Source organism: Onychomys torridus, chromosome 14, assembly GCF_903995425.1.
Source record: "Onychomys torridus chromosome 14, mOncTor1.1, whole genome shotgun sequence".
NCBI lineage: Eukaryota > Metazoa > Chordata > Mammalia > Rodentia > Cricetidae > Onychomys > Onychomys torridus.
The window spans coordinates 23,892,659-23,913,061 of NC_050456.1; positions in this window are offsets into that span (position 1 = coordinate 23,892,659).

A 20,403-nucleotide genomic window follows, 5' to 3' on the forward strand; every position below is an offset into this window, starting at 1 on the left:
ACTAACTAACTAACTAACTAAATAAATAAATAAATAAATAAATAAATAGAGCCAATAGCACCCAAGAAAGTATCTAATTAAGGTTGTGCCTTGGCTGCATAAATAGTGTATATTGCCACTGATAAAAATGTCCCACTGTCTTTGAGACTTTGAGACCCTGTCTCAAAAGCAAAACAAAGAACTCAGGATGCTTGTTTAGTACATGGTAAGGCCCTGGACTTTTTTTTTTAGACAGGGTTTCTCTGGGTAGCCCTACAGATCCACCTGCCTCTGCCTCTTGAGTGCTGGGATTAAAGGTGTATGCCACCACTGCCCAGCTAGGCCCTCAATTTTAAAAAGAGGTACATTCCCCTGACTAGAAGTAAGATTTAAATGGAATATTCTATAAGATCTAGAAACCCAGAACTGCTTAGCTTCTCTACAGTTTAAGTGAAAGCTTATTAATTTGATAAACTTTCACTTGGATGATCTTATGTGCCAGGAACTATTTCATATGCTAGAAATCCAATCTTAGAGGTACTAAAAAAGAATCTGAAGCATGAAAAAATGTTAGGAGGGAAATAAAAAAGAAAAACACTAGGAGATATTCAGAGGAGTAAGCTATAAGAAACAGTAATTGGAGTCTTCTCTCCAGCCTCCAGGCCCCTAGAGTAGTTAGTTACCCTTTCTTCCTTACAGAATGAAGCAGTGGATCTGTGTAGTTAGCCAGTGGATCTGTGTTGTTAGCCAGTGGATCTGTGTGGTTAGCCAGTGGATCTGTGTGGTTAGCCAGTGGATCTGTGTGGTTAGCCAGTGGATCTGTGTAGTTAATCAGTGGATCTGTGTGGTTAATCAGTGGATCTGTGTGGTTAGCCAGTGGATCTGTGTAGTTAGCCAGTGGATCTGTGTGGTTAGCCAGTGGATCTGTGTGGTTAACCAGTGGATCTGTGTGGTTAGCCAGTGGATCTGTGTGGTTAGCCAGTGATCTGTGTGGTTAACCAGTGGATCTGTGTGGTTAACAAGTTGTTTTCCAACTCTCAGGGTGAGTGGCACATGGCTAACCCTAGGAACTAATCTTGTGGAATCTGTGGTCAGTTTATTCTGAGTCAGAGTCTTAGGTAGTTAATCTTGAATTAGCTGGTGAAGATGACCTTGAACTTCTGACATTACTGCAGCTACCTTCCAAGGGCTGCAATATAGGAATGCTTCACCATACCCAGTTCATATACTACTAGGGATTGAATCTTGAATGGGAGGCAAGTACTCTACCAGCTGAGCTACATTCTCAGCCTTTATTTTAATTACTTTGTGTCTCATCATGTAGTTGAGGCTAGCCTCCCTCTTGCTATGTAGCAGAGGATGAATCTAAGCTCTGACTCCCCTTGTCTCCACTTCTCAAGTGCTGGAATACAGGCCAGGGCCATCAAGCCCTTCCTCTTGTCAGCTCATGACATGCAGGAGAATAAAGACTCTCTGCTTCATGGATGCTCGGAAGGTGCTGTACTCCGTGTTGTACTGAGTTACAAGGCCTTGTAAGACTAGACAATCACTAGCATTGAGCTCCATCCCCAGCCCTCTATTTCTTGTTCAGCCTTTAAGCCATTTGAAGCTGGAATCTACTCCCTTTACTCTGCTGAAATGCCACAGGAAAGCCTACGGATCTTAGGGCCAAATTTAGATTCTCCTCTGTCCTTACGGTGACACGCCTGCAGTCTGCTCTCTTTGGTTGGTAGAACCACCGCACCTGTTCTGTCTTTGGAGACTGCTCTTCTGCCACTCCTGGCCCACCTGCTCCTTGCTGTCCTCACACAGGTTTCTTGGTAGGCATTTAGCTAATGTCCCTTGACCTCAGCTATATGCTGTTATTTCCCAAATACTCTTCTCAGGGTTATAAATGTGCCCAGAACATTTGCAAAAGAAACCAGTTCACAGTAATGAGAGCCAGGTAGGTGGAGAATTGGCCTCTTCACACAGTTGTTTTCAAAGCTTGGCAGGGTGGGTCACATCTGCAATCCCAGGACTTGAGAGGTGGACGGTTGCTTGAGCTCCAGGCTAGTCTAGCCTGCACTGTGAGACCCTGTCTCAAAAAGTTATTTTAAAATTATGTATTCATCCCCCAAATGTGTGTGTGTGTGTGTGTGTGTGTGTGTGTGTGTACTCATTAGGCCTTGACCTTCTGGCAGCTCTCCTGCCTCATCTTCTGAGCTGAGATTAAAGGCTTATGTCATCATGCTTATCCAGAAACATTTTTTTAAATTTATTTTTATTTTACATGTGCAAGTGTTTTGCCCACATTATATGTCTGTGTACCACATGCATTTAGTGCCTGGGGAATCCAGGGGAGAGCACTGAACTCCTTGGAGCTGTAGTTACAGATGGCTGTGTACCTCTATGTGGTGCTGGAAATGAACCAGTTCCTCCGTAGGAGCAGCCAGTGTTCTTCACTGCTGAGCTCTCTCTCCAGCCCCCAGAAACTGGTTTTATACTAAATGAAAGTTTACAAAGAAATGTTGATATAAGGAACACAATAAAAGCATGAAAGAGCACCCACTCTGTGCATCCAGTTGTGTCCAGCCTGGGATTTCTTAGACAACCAGAAACTACAAGGGTTTCTCTGTGTAGCCCTGGCTGTCCTGGAACTCACTCTGTAGACCAGGCTGGCCTCGAACTCACAGAGATCGCCTGCTTCTGCCTCCTGAGTGCTGGGATTAAAGGCAGGAACCACCACTCTTGGCTGGCCCTTTTATTCTTGATCTGGATGAGCTATACTTAGTGTAGAGCAATTCTATATTAGAACTTCCCTGACATACTGTGCATGTGTAGGGATCATTCAGGTTTATATGTGTTCTATCTAAGCACAGTTTAAAATTCACTTCTGGCCAAGCAGTGGTGTCCCAGTACTCGGGAGGCAGAGGCAGGCGGATCTCTGTGAGTTTGAGGCCAGCCTGGTCTACAGATCGAGATCCAGGACAGGCACCAAAACTACACAGAGAAACCCTGTCTCGAAAAAACAAACAAACAAACAAACAAACAAACAACAACAACAAATTCACTTCTGACACTGTTTCTGCTGTCTCTTTCTCTTTTCTTCCCATGAGCTCTTCAGTTGCTTATCACTGTATGCTTATTAGTTCTCAAGTGTAGTTTGTCTCCTGTTGATTATCAAAGTGCCCTGGAAGTTACTGGGATAGCCTACATAGTGTTCTACAAATAGACACTCAATAGATGCTTCCTGATGACCGGAAGGCCTTTCAGAAAACTGAATCTACTTGCCAATAAAAGACAAAGTAAGAACGTTTAAGAGGGGAAAAAGGGAACTTTGACTCTCGATACTGTTGGTGAAAGGAACTAGGAGATTATGCTTATTAAACAAAACTCCAGTTTTGTTTGTTTATTTACTTAAGACAGGGTCTCACTATATCCCTGGCTGCTCTGGAACTCACTATGTAGACCAGACTGGCCTTGAACTCACAGAGATCCATCTGGCTTTGCATTCCCAGTGCTGGGTTCAAATGTGTGCATTACCATGCCTGGTCTAATGGGGGTTTAAATGTTTCTTTAATTGAAAGTGGTTGTTCAGATAACCTGAAAATTCTGGGTTTATTTATCACCAGCGAAGAGTGAGGCAAGCTTTCTCTAGAGAGCACATTATATGAACAGATGATAAGGAACATTTAAAAATTAAGGTATAAAATTTATCATCTTTTAGAATTATTTTATGCTTATGTATATGTGTGTTTGTCTCTTGCAGAGGACCCGAGTTTGGTTCCTAGCAGCTACATTAGGCAGCTCACAACAGCCTGTAACTCCAGCTCCAGGGTATCTGATAATCCCTTTGTCTGACTTCTGTGGGCACCCACATATGTGGCATACATGACCACACAGATACACACTATAAAACATACCATATTTTATAATATATATATATATAATATAATATATATATAATAATATATATATATATTAATATATATATATTTTGCCGGAGCTGAGGACCGAACCCAGGGCCTTGAGCTCTACCACTGAGCTAAATCCCCAACCCTCATGGATATATTTTTAAAATATTCAAATAACAGATCAATAATCTTTTCTTCTTTTTTTTTTTTTTTAAAGATTTATTTATTTATTATGTATACAGCATGTATGACTGCAGGCCAGAAGAGGGCACCAGATTTCATTACAGATGGTTGTGAGCCACCATGTGGTTGCTGGGAATTGAACTCAGGACCTCTGGAAGAACAGCCAGTGCTCTTAACCTCTGAGCCATCTCTCCAGCCCCTCTTCTTTTGGAGACAGGCTCTCATTATATAGCCCTGCCTGATCTGGAAATGGTTATGAAGATCATCAGGTTTATCTTGAACTCACAGAGATGCCCCTGCCTCTGTCTCCTTTGATGGGATTAAAGGTGTGTACCGCCATGATTAATCAACAGTTTTGTTGTTGTTGTTTTTAAATAAGATTTACTTTAGAGGCTGGAGAGATGGCTCAGTGGTTAAGAGCCCGGCCACTCTTCTGGAGGACCGGAGTTTAACTCCCAGCACCCACACAGTGGCTTGCAATGGTCTGTAACTCTAATGCCAGGGATTGGACATCCTTCTCTGGCCCCCACAGGCTTTGCGTGAGTGTGGTACAGACAGACATGAAGGCAAAACACTCATACACATCGAATAATACAGTTTAAAAATCATTTACTCTTACTATTTCTATAAATTATGTGTATGTGTTTGTGTGTATGTGAGTATAGGGGCATGAAGAGCCATTTGGTTCCCTTGGAGCGGGAGGTGTAGGTGGCTGTGAGCTGCCTGATGTGGGTGCTGGGGACTGAGAGCAGTACATGCTCTTAAGCATTTAGCCATCTCCCCAGTCCCCAGATAAATCATTAGTTTGAAAGCCTTGGTCTGGGGCTGGAGAGATGGCTCTGAGGTTAAGAGCACAGACTGCTCTTCCAGAGGTCCTGAGTTCAAATCCCAGCAACCACATGGTGGCTCACAACCTCTTCTGGCCTGCAAGGCACATGCAGACAAAACACTGTATGTATAAATAAATAAATCTAAAAAAAAAAAAAAAAAAAAAAAAAAGAAAGCCTTGGTCTGGTCAGGCAGGGCAGTGCATGCTTGTGACTCAAGTACTGAAGAGGAGTGGAGCAGGAGGATCTTAGGTTCAAGCCAATGTGGACTGCACAGAAGACAGTGTGTGTGCATGGGCGGGACCATACATGGCCCCAAATGTTAGGGGCCAACAAAATGGTTTAGGGGGCTGGACATTGACCCCTGGCCTCCACATGCACACCTACAGGCAAGTGCACCTGCACAAAAGAGATCCGCACACTGTAAGTAAATATGGGAAATGAAGTCCTGAGTGACTGTGTATTGTTGACATGAGTCTCATCTCAGACCTATGGAAATGGCAAATCTGTCAGAGAAAGGATGTTGAGTGTACAGAAAGTGTCAACCACAGCCTCCTCCTGGATGACTTCCTCCTGAGGCTGCTCCCTATGGAAATCACCTACTAAAATTGGCTGAGCGGGCCTCCTTGCTCAACTGTACACAATAAGCCCACCTCCTTGTTCAGCTGTAGGTAATAACCCCCTCCTCGATTCAGCTGTGTAAGATAAATGTGCCGTTTCCAGGCTGTTGCCGTCAGTGCGGCTCCGTGGAGGTGCGCGGCCAAGCCGAGCCCAGCCCTTCTGTGTGTCTGTCATTTCTGCACCCCGCTCACCCCAAAAGTCAGTCCCTGAGCCGCACAGAGTACAGCAACAAATAAAAGACTGAAATCCTCCCATCCTTTCATTTCATTATAGGAGTGTCTTCACGCCGGACGGTGGCGGCACACGCCTTTAATCCCAGAACTCAGGAGGCAGAGGCAGGAGGATCTCTGTGAGTTCGAGGCCAGCCTGGGCTACAAAGTGTGTTGCACAAAGCTACAGAAAGAGACCCTGTCTTGGAAAAAAAAAAGGAGTGTCTTCTCTCCTACCTCCCACCTCTCAAAGTCCCTCGCCCTAGATATGCTTTTGTTGACTTGATCTAGGCCTCAGGTATTTTCTCCCTTCTTTGTCTTTCTTTTTGTTTGTTTGTTTCGAGACAGGGTTTCTCTGTGTAGTTTTGGCACCTTTCCTGGATCTCACTCTGTAGCCCAGGCTGGCCTCGAACTCACAGAGATCCGCCTGGCTCTGCCTCCCGAGTGCTGGGATTAAATGCTTGTGCCACTGCTGCCCAGCTTTTTTTTTTTTTTTTTTAATTGAGAATAGATATTTTTCACATAATATATTTTGATTATGTTTCCCCTCCCCCAGCTCCTCACTCACCCAAATCCATATTCTTTTTGTTCTCTTTCATTAGAAAACAAAAGGCACCTAAAAAAGAAGAAAAGCAACACTAAAATAAAAAGAAATAAACTTGAATAAGACAAAACAAACAGAACAACAAAGAGCCAATGGAAAAACTCAAAAAACTATATAGATGCAGAGACACACACATTGGCAAATACAGAACTCCCACAAAACACGAAATCAGAAACCATAGTATATCAAAAGACCTGTAGGGTAAGAAGAAAGAAAACGCTCGGCAAAGCATTATAAGAAAAACGAACAGCAGCAACAACAAAACCCTCCAAAGATACCACTGAGTTCATTTCTGTGCTGGTCGCCTATGGTGCAGTACTGGGTTTGGGACCTGGCCTTAAGAATAGCTTGTATACCCAATGAGATGCCCCTGGAGGAAACTAATATTTCATTTGCAAGTGGTTGCTGATGGGAGATCGCTTCTGGGTTAGGGATGAGGGCTTGTGTCCACTCCACCCTCAGTACAGGGACCTCATCAGACTCAGTCTCTCTGAATTCTATGTGCAAACGGTCTTGCTAGGTTTGGAAGGCCTGTTTCCTTGGTGTTCTCTGTCCCTCTGTTTTCTTCTATTTTCTTCCATGCAGTCTCATTACAATGTCAGTCACATAGGCGTTTCAGAAAGAACACCGCTCTCCCTCAGCTTCCTGCTGTCACATTTGACCTGTGACATGGCAGCTTCCGGGACCTGGCTCCCACCACCTCTCCCACTAACTCCATGGGCTGTGCTGCTCAGCAGGGGCTGTGGCCAGCTTTTCCTTCTCTGAAACAGTATCATCCTTTACAGCCCAGCTGGAACACTAGCTCTGTAAGGCCTGCTCCAAGCTCGTCCTAATTGCAAAGTTATACACAGCCTCTTCTGAATCTTGTTGGAGTCTATCATTGTGCTAGCATAGCACATCAAGAGAAGGCATGCACATCAACAATTAACCACTTTTGAGAATAAAAAAAGGCATGCATGTTTGCTGAATGTACTGAGTAGTTGGGAAGCAGAGATGTGATGTTTCCAGTGGGATTCATGGCTGAGGGTGATCGAGTTTCTCCACAGCAGACATAAATCTTACATTGCTGTAATCCTGGGGATTACCAAACCCTCTTGGAATAGCTCACACACACACACAAAAAAAAAAACAAGTACTCTCTTGTGCTAAATGAAAACTAAGGAGTTACTATTTGGCTGTAGGATTTGAGCTACAATAATAAAAATTAGTTTTCTATCATTAAGAGTGCATCTGCTTAATGCAAAACACAGGCATGCAGTTTCATCTTCAATTTTTTTAGTAAAGACAAAAATAGAGGTGGTTTAATTCCAGAAGGAATTAGTATCTATTAAACTTTATCATGAAAATAATAGGAAAGTAGAGTTTCAATACATTGGAAATTATTTTGTAAAACGATTTATGGCGCATATTATCAATACCCAATGCGACAAAAGCAGGAAACATGAAAATACAGGGAAAATTTGTGGTTTCAAATATTTATGGTAATGCTTGTGGTGGTGACAAGCATGTAATGCCAGTACTCAGGAGACAGGCAGGCCAATCTCTGTGACTGTGAGGCCAGCCTGGGCTACACAGAATTACAGGACAGCCAGAGCTACATAGTAATATCTTGTTCTCAAAAACAAAGATCTATTCTTTGTGTGTTGTGTAATGACACGTGCATGCAAGCGCCCTGAGAAACCAGAAGAGGGCATTGGCCTCTTGCAGCTGGAGTTACAGGTGGCTGTGAGCTGCTCACTGTTGGTGCCGGGAATTGAACTCTGCTCCTTGGCACGAGCAGTTACCTTTGCTGAGCCATCGTCTCTCTAGCTTTCTCTCTCTTTTTAAAAACACCGGGTTTATTTTGTGTGTGTGTGAATGTGGGGGCACAAGCACTGTGGCATGTGTTTGGGATCAGAGGACAACCTGTCAGAGTTGTTTCTTCCCTTCACCAAACAAAAACAACAAAAACAAAACCTAAGGGCCTGGAGAGGTGGCTCAGAGGTTAACAGCACCAACTGCTCTTCCAGAGGTCCTGAGTTCAATTCCCAGCAACCACATGGTGGCTCACAACCATCTGTAATGAGATCTGGCGCCCTCTTCTGTATAATTAATTAATTAATTAATTAAAAAACCAACAAAACCAAAACCTAAATCCCAAAGAGGATTACCCAGAAAAATACCAATGATACTACATTAGCCCAAACTTGGGAACTTCCCTATAAGGATGGCATTAGATTCTTTAAAATATAAGACTCATTTTCTACTATCCTAGTGATTATTTCATACATTGCAAATATCTAAATGTATTCCACACATTCCCTCATTGTCAACAGAAGCAAATAAACCTAAGCAACAAATCCAAATAAGACATTTAGCAATTTTGTGGTGGCAGTGACATTGAATGACATTTAATTTTGAAACTTTTTTCTATAACTAGGACCCAGGACACTTATTTACATTAATGATCTGGTCCTCATCCTCCCCTTCCCCCTCCCCACTTCTCATCTTTTCAGGCTAAGGTTTGCAGGTATCTACCAGGCTCTACCACACCTAGTTCACCTCCTAGGATTTTGTTTGTTTGTTTTTATTTCTTGAAACAGCTTTGGCGCCTTTCCTGGATCTTTCTCTGTAGACCAGGCTGGCCTCGAACTCACAGAGATCCACCTGCCTCTGCCTCCCAAGTGCTGGGATTACAGGCGTGCGCCACCACCGGCCAGCCACCTCCTAGGATTTTTTAACCCAGTTACATCAGGGATCAAAGCCAGTGCTCACATAAGCATGACGGCTCAAAGAAACCTGGTGACTTAAAGAAACTGGCTCCCAGGGTCGCTCTCCAATCAAACCTCCCCTCCACAACACATTATACTCACACACACAGTACGACAAAATAAAATAACACTTTAAAAATTGCCGGTTATAGGCTGGGAGGTGGTGGCACACGCCTTTAATCCCAGAACTCAGGAGGCAGAGGCAGGAGGATTTCTGAGTTGGAGGCCAGCCTGGTCTACAAAGTGAGTTCTAGGACAGCCAGAGCTACACAGAAAAACCCTGTCTTGAAAACCAACCACAACAACAAAATAAAAAATTACCAGTTGTGATGCTGAGGAGGCAGAGGCAAGAGAATCATAAATTCAAGGGCACCTAGGGTGCACCTTTGGGGCTGGCAGGACGATATAGCAGGAAGAGGCCTGTCTCCAAGCCTGATGACCCTTGCTCCTTCCAGGGACCCTCTCGGTAGAAGCAGAGCACCAGATCCTGCAAGTTGTCCTGTGGCCTCTACATGCATGCCATGTCACATGAATGTTCCTTCCAAATAAATAAATAAATAAAATTTTAAAGTATTTAAAACAGCACAGCAGGTCCCATGCTCACCACACTCTACCACAGAGCTACAACTCCAAGCTTGGGTGTGTACTTGTTTAAAGACATGATCTTGCTATGAGCCCATCAGGCCTTGGCCTATCAGTCTTCCTGCCAGTCTCTAAAGTGCTAGGGTTACAAGCATGTGCACTGCGACTCTCAGCTTAACTAATTCAAAAAGAATGTGTGTGTGTGTGTGTGCACCTAAGCATGTCATACACATGCATGGTAACCCAGAAAAAAAAGATAGTTCTCTCCTTCCATCATGTAGGTTCTGGGGATCAAACATAGGTCATCTATCTCAGTTGCTAGTGCCCTTATCACTGAACTCTCTCTCTCTCTCTTTTCAAATGTGTTCTGCCTGCACACCAGAAGAGGGCACCAGATCTCATTATAAACCGTTATGGGCTACCATGTGGTTGCTGGGAATTGAACTTAGGACCTCTGGAAGAGCAGTTGGTGCTCTTAACCTCTGAGCCATCTCTCCAGCCCAAGCCCTTGACTTTTTAAGTCTCATGTTCTATGGCATTCCGACTAGAACTGCGAGACTAGACTGTCTCTTCCTTTAGCTGTGCTTCCCTCCAGTATTCTGAAATTCTTGTTATTAGACTGATATATTCATGGCCATTTTCTTTTCTTGAGACAGGATCTCATTAGGTAGTTGGTACTAAAGTCATGTGCCATCATGCCCTGCTGGTCATTTTTCTTTCTGATGAACTGACTCACTCATTTAGCGTTATATACTATCCCTTAGTTTTTGGTAATATTCTTGTTCTTGAAGTCTATTTTATTATAAAAATTCTTAGAAATAAAAACATCACACACAAAATATATTCAATTTCAATTTAGTTATTCTTGTCTTTTTAAAAAATCATTACTCCTATCTATTAACTTTCTACCTTACATTTTTTAAATTTAAAAAGTCTATAAACAGCTGTTGTGATGGTATATGTTTTTAGTCCTAGCATTTGGGAAAGCAGAGGCAGGTGGATCTCTGTGGATTTGAGGCCAGCTTGGTCTACAGAGTGAGTTCCAGGCCAGCCATACTACCTAGTGAGACACCCCCCCCCCCAAATTACTCCTTAGACATGAGATTTAAAAAACAATCTGAATTACATGCATGCATGTGTGTGTGTCTATATGTGTGGACATGAGCAGTTGCCCACGAAGGTCAGAAGGCCTGCAGTTGGAGTGACAGGGGTTATCAGCTGCCTGAAACAGGTGCTCAGAACCAAACCCAGGTCTTCTTCAAGAGCAGTTTACACTCTTAACTATGGAGCCATCTCTCCAGCCCCAGGTATGTCTCTTTTTAAAAGACAGGGCTTTGCTATACAGCCTGGGCTAGCCTGAAACTAAATAATCCAGTCTGGCCTTGACCTTGTTCTGCGTCCCAAGTACTAGAATTATAAACGTACCTTACCACACTCAGCCTGAACATTATTTTTTAATAATTTATGAGAATCTGTCTTATAACTGGAATATTTATTCCATTCACAGCTAATGCAATTGATTTGGTTGTGTTTAGTTTGTCAGGGTCAACGACTCTCAGAATTCTGTTTTCTTTTTCCCCTGTGTTGTTTCAGTCCTAACTGCCTGGAACTTGTAAAGGAGACCAGGCTAGCCTTGAACGTCCCTCAATCCTTCCTTCTGCCGTCTGAGAAGTTATGCCACCTCATCTAGCTTCAGAATTCAAGTTTATTTTGTCAATTTAGCTATGCCTCTTTAATCTTTTTCTGCTTATAAAAAGTGAGTATTTGTTTCTGTTCTAGAGGCTGGTAATCCATGAGCAAGAGAGTAACTGAGTGTCTGCCAGCATGCTTTCTGGTTTAGCGATGGTGTCTTCTGTGTCCTCACGTGGGAGGATCTACATTTTATTCAGTAGTCACTTCACTTTACAGTCTAGCTACAACAGTTCTCGGGGATCTAGGGATCTGGAGCTCGCACAGCTCCATGTGTACCTTGTCCTCTCTGCAATAGCAGCTAGGGTCTTCTACGTACAAATGCTCGAGTCCTCAGACTTTTACTTTACAAAGAAAACCACCTTGGTATGCCCTAATAAAGGGTTTGGGGTCTGTGCACCTGTGCCTCAGTGCTAGCTAGAGTCTCGCTTACAATGGGTCAAGCTCGAGGTTCCTTCCCCAACACTGTAGTAAAAAACAGCAAAAAAGAAAACACTGAAACAGGTTTCTTTGTCAAGTAGACATAAAATAAGGGGTTGGGGATTTAGCTCAGTGGTAGAGTGCTTGCCTAGCAAGCACAAGGCCCTGGGTTCGATCCTCAGCTCAAAAAAAAAAACCCAAAAAACAAAAAAACAAAAACAAAAACAAAAAACAAAAAACCAAAAAACAAACAAACAAAAACCCCATAAATAAAACATGGAATGAGGCTCTCCTAAGTCAACTTCACAATAAAGAGAATCCTAAAGTAGCAAACAGTCAGTGAGTGCATGCTGCTGAGAATGTAACAGTGTCGAAGTCGAATGTCAACATTCTTACTTTCCCCAACATATTGTTTTGATCATTTGGGAATTTCCCATCATGCACCCTGATCACAATCACTTCCCAGTCCTCCCATGTTTGATTCCCGACCCTTGTGACCTCCCATCCTCCCCTAAAAACAGAAGAAAGAAAAAGAAAGTGCATTTTGTGTTGTCCGTATGCTCACTGGAGCATGGTCAAACTCCCAGTGCCAGGCCCTGAAGAGAACGGTCCTTCTCCACCTGCACCCCCACCAGAGCCATCAATTACAGGGAGCTACACTTCAACATCCATCCTTGCCACAATTTTTAACAGTTCTCCTTGATGACTTCCTTTTCAGGCTGTTACTGTTTGGGGGAGGGGTTGGGGTGGAAGTAAGGATTATCACAGAAGCCTTTTATGTTCCTCTTTCTCAACTGGGCATCTGCAGTCATCCATACCTCTGCCAGGGTAGCTTCCTCCAGCATCAGCATGTGCCAAGGACCTCCGATTGGTGTCTGGTGGCAGGACTGCCTGCAGATGCCAACATGGCCCCAGCATGACCTCTGGGAGAAGTACAGACCAATGGGGTTTCCGAGGAGGTCCAGTCCAGCAAATGGACCATTCTTCATCTCGAGCATCCTGTCATTGCTCATTCAGCTGGGCAGCTTGTTCAGGGGCTGGGGCTGCACAAGCTCCAGGCTGCTGCACCTCGCCCTGCCAACCCTATTGGGTAGTGACTTCTCTCACACCTGCCACAGCTGTCGCAGCTCCAGTTCCTCCTCTCCACCACACACACACTGCTCATCTTTCCCCTCTCCATCACATATTTGTTGGTCATAGTGGCTCTGGAAGCTGCGATGTCACACGGTGTACTTTTTTGCCCAAATAGCTTTACATGCAAGTGTCCACTGTTTTGAGTCCCTGGCCTGGTTCAAGGTTGCTGGTTTCTTTTTGGGGGAAGATTTTGTTGTTTTCTTTTTGGGGAGTGTTTAAGACAGGGTTTCTCTATGTAGACTCAACTGTCCTATAACTCACTCTGTAGCCCAGGCTGCCCTCAAACTCACTGAGATCCACCTGCCTCTGCCTCCTGAGTACTGGTATTAAAGGCTGGTTGCTGGTTTCTGACATACCATCAATACTGGACCATCACTGAGATTCCTCTCAGGTATCCTGCTGATACTCAGAGTCATGGTGATCCTGTAGCTCTGGTTCTGCAGAACTGGCTCCTTCACGTGCTCTAGAAACTCAGACAGAGTGGATGTTGCGGTGGACTGACTCAAAGAACTGGATTTGGGCCTGGGTGATAGCAGAATCAGTCAGCCTGGGCAGGGCCTGGGCCTGTCCTCCTGCTATAGCTGGTAACCATATCATAATGAAAACTACGTTCAGTCCAACTTCAAAGGTCCCCATAGTCTGTCACACTCAACCATGTTTAAAAGTCCAGAGTTCAAAATCTCTTCTGAGATTCATACAAATGGCACAGGACATACATTATCATTCCAAAAGGGAGCATAGTGAGGAAATACTGGACCAAAGCAGGACAGAAAACATGCTGGGCAAACTCTGCATCTTCATGTCTGTTGGCAAAGCACTCTTCAGATCAACAACTCCTTTCTTTTGTTGACTGCAACACACTTCTCTCTCGGGCTGGTTCCACTCCCTGTTAACAGGTCTCCTAGGCAGGCATCTCACAGCTCTGGCGTCTCCAACATCTTGGGGTCTCCAGGCCAATCCAGGCTTCACCTTCACAGCTTCACACAATGGCCTCCCTAGGCCTCCATGTAGGGGCACCTCAGACACACATCAGGCTTCAGCAGCTTTCCTTACTCTCATAATTAGATTCCATAGCCCCTTTTCTTCTGTCCTTGACTCCAAAGCCAGAATCATGTGGCTAAAGAGGCCAAATTCTGCTACTTGCTGGGGCTGGAACATGGGCCCTTCATTCAAATAAATTTTCACCAGCTTTTTATTCTCGATGGCTTCCTTGACTGCCTAAGCGTGGCTGTCCTGAAACTATCTGTAGACCAAGCTGGCCTCAAATTTAGAGATCTGCCTTCCTCTGCCACTGGAGTGCTGGATTAAAGGTATATACCACCACTCCCAACCCTAAACTTCGCTAATTCCTTTTCCCAGACTGGAAGCCTAGCTGGGTGGGGTCTTGTCCTGAGGTCACCACTTCCTTTATTCCATTTCACTTGTCTAGCTTTTCTTTAATCTATTTATCTCCTTGAATACAGGACTTAGCTCTGTTCCTTTTCTCCTTGAACTGTCCATTTTGTATTTTTCCTTGCTTAGCTTGCTCCTTTTCCTTATAGATCTTCATAAGTGAACACTAATAAGCACAGGACAGAGTCAATACTAGGCTGTTTTGAAATCTCTGCCAATGCAATTAATCCAAGTCCTCAATTTAGCAGCAGGCAGGCCTCAGACAAGGGCAGAAACAGCCACAGTCTTCACCGAACTATCCCAACAGTCTCTGGGCCACACAGTAATACTCTTCTCCTCTGAAACCTCTTAGCCAGGTCCCGCAGCTTACATCACTCAGCACCACTGTCTTCCATATTCCTACTAGTACAGACCACTAAGTCCCACTTAAAACAGTCATCTGATTTTCTAATCCCAAATCCCAAAATCCACATCCCTCTAAACAAAAGTGTTGTCAGGCCTATCACAGTAATCCCCCAGGTCCTGGTCTTACTTGAGATTCTGTTGCTGTGAAGAGACACCATGAAAAGGGCAACTCTTACAAAGGAAAAGATTTAACTGGGGCTGGCTTACAGTTCAGAGGTATTGTCATGGTGGGAAGCATGATGGCCCGCAGGCAGACACGGTGCTGGAGAGGTGGCTAGAGTTCTACTTCTGGATTCACAGGCAGCAGGAACAGACAGTGAGCCACTTGGCCTGGTTTGAGCTCCTGAGACCTCAAAGCCCTCCCCTGCCTGCAGTGGCACATTTTTCTCCAACACCACACCCACTCCAACAAGGCTATGCTCCTGATGGAGCTGCTCTCTATGAGCCTATGGAGGGGGGCTTTCATTCAAACCACCACAATTACATTTACGGAGTCAAAGGCCGACTCACAGGAATCAGTTCTCTCTTGTAGGTTCCAGGGCTCAAACTCATGTTGTCAGGCTTGCTAGCAAACATCTTTACCTGCTGAGCCTGTATTCTGTTGTTTTAAATAATTTAAAAGATCACTTTTATTGAACACTAATTATTTTCAGCCTTTTGATAGGTTTGAAACAGGGTCTTTTATGCAGCGTAGGCTAGCCTGGAATTCACTATGCATCTCAGGATATTCCTGATTTTCCTGCCTCTCCTAAGTATTGCAATCATGAGTATTTACCTCTCCCAGTTGATGGGGATTGGAATCCAAGGATTTGTGCCTGCTAGGCAAGCACTCTACCGATTGGGCTAGATCCTCAGCTATTTTTAGATTTTTAAGACACTATCTTAATACACAGCTGGCCATGCCTGGCCTTAAATTTGTGGTGACTTGCTTGCTTCTGCCTATCAAGCGTTGAGAGTACAGGTACGCACCATGACACTCAGATTTATATTGTATATATTTTTCAATAATCTTGTTTTCTTTTTCTTTCTTCTTCTTCTTCTTCTTTTTTTTTTTTTTGTGGGAGCTAAGGACCGAACCCAGGGCCTTGCACTTGCTAGGCAAGTGTTCTACCACTGAGCTAAATCCCCAACCCTTGTTTTCTTTTTTAACGTTTTGTTTTTGAGCTAGAGTCTCATGTAGCCCAGACTGGCCTTGAACTCATGCTGTGGCTTCCAGACCTGCCAAAGGACCATAGAGAGACTCTGTCTTAACAAACAAAATAACTAAAGGTCTGTATGTGATAACCCAGGCAACAGATGTTCAAGTACTATAAACTCTACAGTATCCTTTCCTTAAAACTGGTAGGGGTAGCCTGGTATAGTGGAGCATGCTGGTAATCCCAGTGTTTGGAAAGCTGAGGCAAATGACCAATTCAAGGACATCCTGTGCTATCCATAGATCCTGTCTCAAAACAATAAGCCAGATTTAGTGCTGCATGTCTGTAATTCTAGCATTTATGATGTGGGGGCAGAAGGATCAGGAATTCAAGGACACCTTCCTACACAGAGTAAGTTCAAGGCTAACCTGAGCTACTTGAGATTCTTGTCTCAAAACATCATGAAATCGATTTCAACATCATGGATAGTACATTTATGACTTTTTCTCTTACTTCTAAATTACTTGGAGGCAAAAGACCAGAGCCAGCCTGGCAGTGGTGGTACATGCCTTTAACCCCAGCACTCGGAGGCAGAGGCAGGCTGCCTCTGCCACTGTGAGTTCAAGGCCAGACTGGGCTACAGAATAAGTTCCAGGAAAGGTTCTAAAGCTACACAGAGAAACCCTGTCTCAAAAAAAAAAAAAAAAAAAAAAAAAAAAAAGAAAGAAAGAAAGAAAGAAAAAAAAAGGAAAAAGGACAGAGCCAGTGGTGGCACATGCCTTAATCCCAGAATTCAGAAGGCAGAGGTAGGTACATCTCTCTGAGTTTGAGGCCAGCCTGTCAACAGAGTGAGTCCCAGGGTCCCAGGATAGTCAGAGCTACATAGAAAAACCCTGTCTGGAAAAGCCCCTCCCAAAAGGCCAGATCTCACTATTCACACACAAAGACACCTAAAATGTTAAAAATCTATGGACATTAATACAGAAGCTACATTATACTGTATACCTATTTGTGTGTACATGTGGTGTGTACGTGTGCATGACTGCGGAGGCCAGAGGTCAACATCCACGGTCATTCAACTGCTTCTCTGCCTTAGGTTTTGAGCTTGTCTCCATCTACCCAGCGCTGGGATTACAGGTATGACATGCATGGCTGGGCCTGGTTCTTACATGGGTGCACAGCAAGCTCCTGAGTCACCCTAGCACTCTATACATACACTTCTAAAAGCAGGTGTTCTCTGTCAGCTAATTAGTACTTAAACTATGAGATCAAGTGCAACTGTTACAATAGAATCAATCATCTTCAATAAACCAGCCTATTCCCACCTTAAAGGCTTCCAAGTGCTGGGATTATAGGTGTGTGCTACCACACCAGGCTTTTTATGTCTCTTTTACATCTACCTAACCATTAAAGGCAAGTGTTGAGGTTGGAGAGATGGCTCATCTGTTAAGAGCATTTGCTGCTCTTATAGAGGACTTGGATTCAGTTCCCAGCACATTGTGGCTCACAACTGTTTGTTGTTTACTCTTTTGGGGGGCCTAACACCCAGCTCCCAAATAAATCACACATGGAGGCTTATTCTTACTTATAAATGCCCAGCCTTAGCTTGGCTTGTTTCTTGCCAGCTTTAACTTTAAATTATCCTGGCTACCTTTTGTCTCTGGGCTTTTACCTTTTTCTTACTTCCGTAACCTTACTTTGTTTCTTACTCTGTGGCTGGCCCCTGATGTCCTCCTCCTTTTCTTGCTCCCAGATTCCTCCTTCTACTTATCCCCTCTCCTGCCTCACTACTGCCATTCAGCTCTCTATTAGACCATCAGGTGTTTTAGACAGGTAAAGTAACACAGCTTCACAGTTACACAAATGCAACATAAACAAAAGTAACACACCTTAAAATAACATTCCCCAGGTTGGGGATTTAGCTCAGTGGTAGAGCACTTGCCTATAGCAAGCACAAGGCCCTATCTCAAAAAACAAAACAAAACAAAACAAAAACATTCCCTGCACGCCTGTAATCCCAGCACTCGGGAGGCAGAGGCAGGTAGATCTCTGTGAGTTCGAGGCCAGCCTGGGCTACAGAGTGAGTTCCAGGAAAGGTGCAAAGCTACACAGAGAAACCCTGTCTCGAAGAAAAAAAAAATTCCCCAACACACAACCATCTATTTACTCCTATGCTTTCTATTTGTTTCCCTGGACACCAGGCATGCAAATGGTACACACACCCCCATATATTCAGATATTCATATACATAAAATCAAAATAAATATATCTTTAAAGGTAAATGTCTAAAACTTTTTACATTTACAAAGCATTTTCCTGTTTTTATAAAGCATTTCCAGGACTGCCTGGCAGCACAATACCCAGGTTTGATTCCCAGCATTGCAAAGCACTAAGTATTGCTAATTTAAAACTCAGATGCCAGATATGGTAAATATTATCTTCTCCTATATTATAGCTCAAAAAAAAAAATCTCAATCTCACCAAGTGTGATGTTGCATACTTTTAATCCCAACACCCAAGAAGCAGAGACAAGCAGATCTGAGTTTGAGGCCAACCTGGTCTACACACTGAGTTCCAGGCTGGCCAGGGTGATATAGGGAGACACTGTCTCAAACAATGCAAAATTCAAAACCTTAAACATGTGCTATCTGAAAAGCAAGTTACATTCCCAGGTCCTCAGCTTGTTTGTACAGGGCCTCATTTCAGTTCTGGCCTGGGACTTGCTGTTACACAGGCCAGCCTCAAGCTTGCACTGACCCTCCTCTCTTAATCTCCTGAATGCTGAATCCTGATTAGAGATTCACAGGACACCAGCCTTTTAGTAGCTTTTATATTCAGAGAAAAGCGAATGTTCATGTCATTTTATATATTCTTAGTTTATGTGCATTTGTGTTTTACCATAGGTGTTGGGTCCCCTAGAACTGGAGTTACAGTTGTGAGCTGCCATGTGGGTGCTGGGAATGGAACCCAGGTCCTCTGGAAGAGCAGTTAGTGCTCTTAACCACTGAGCCCCCATTTTGTATATTCTAGCTACTACTAAATTTGCAAATAAAAGTAGTACCAAAGAACATAAGCCCCCTCCCCATTTATTTATTTGTATGTGTGTATGTGGAAGTCAAAGGGCACCTTTTGGGAGTTGAATCAACTCAGGATGTCAGATCCAGTGGCAAAACCTTTACCCATGGAGCCATTTAGCCAGCCCTGGGGTTTTCTGTTGTAGTCTGTTTTCCACAGCCGAGGCTAGCCTCAAGTATACTATAACCCTCCTGCTTCAGCCAGAGTGCTGAGATTAGGCATGTGCCACATCTGGATTAAATTTTTTACAAGAGGGAAACCTCTCAATTAGTTTTCCACCACAGCCGAGATTATTCCTTAATGAGAAGGCACTTTTCAAAGACCCCATAAGGGCTAGAGATGGGTCAGCATTAAAGCACTTGGTCTTTCAGTAGCTACATGGCAGTTAGCAGCTATCTGTAACTCCAGTTCCACAGGATTGGTTGCTTTCTAATCTCTGCAGGCTCAGGCCCTCACATCACACACAGACATGCATGTGGGCAAAATACCCACATACATAAAACAAAAAAATACAAACAAATCTTTTTAAAACCCAATAAGCTAGCTCCTACAAAGGACTTATATCAGAGGCTTTCAAGCCTATGAGGCTCTTATCATCTGCTAAAAAGGCAAATTAAACATTTAATGCTGGCCACACTACTTTAATGAAGGAAAAGAACAGCTGAGAGTCAGTTTAGGACGATGTCACCTGTTCTATATGAAAATATTAGAATTGCTGCAATACTCAGTGATACTCCTTCCTCCCCTCCCCCCAGACAGGGTTTCTCTGTATAGTTTTGGTGCCTGTCCTGGATCTTGCTCTGTAGACCAGGCTGGCCTTGAACTCACAGAGATCTGCCTGGCTCTGTGTGATACTCCTTTTTTATGTCATGTAGCCCAGGCTGGCTTGGAATTCACACTGTAGCTGGAAATGACCTTGAAGTGCTGCTCCTGGTTCTAAAACCTCAGGAGTGCTAGGATTTCAGATATGCATCAAGCTTAATTCTGAAGATGAAATTTCTAAAACCTTATCTATTATTATTATGATGTCTCTGTGCATGATATGTGTGTATGCATGCATATGTGCCACTTGTAAGTGTGGAGGTCAGAGGACAACTCTGCAGGGCCAGTTCTCCTACACCTTTAAGTGGGAAGTGAGCTCAGGCTGCCAGGCTTCAGTGGCTAGTAGCTTTACCTGTTAAGCTGTATCTCTGGCCTGAAAACAGGATTTCTAAATGAAAGCTTATGAACTAAAATCCTGAAAAGTGCTGCAGATAATGTTGCCTCTTTAATCTATAATCTTAGTTTTCCAACTTTCAATGCTTTAAAATGGAAGTAAACACATCTCAACAGCCTTAAATATTTTCATGTTATTTTATTTTTTAAAACACTTATAATTTTGCAAGCTAGCAGTAAAATATTGCCTTCAATATTTTACTAATTAGCACCATATACTTTTAAAGCTAACTGGAACATTGTTTCACTGTAAATGATTGTAAAATAAGATATCAAATTATTTTCA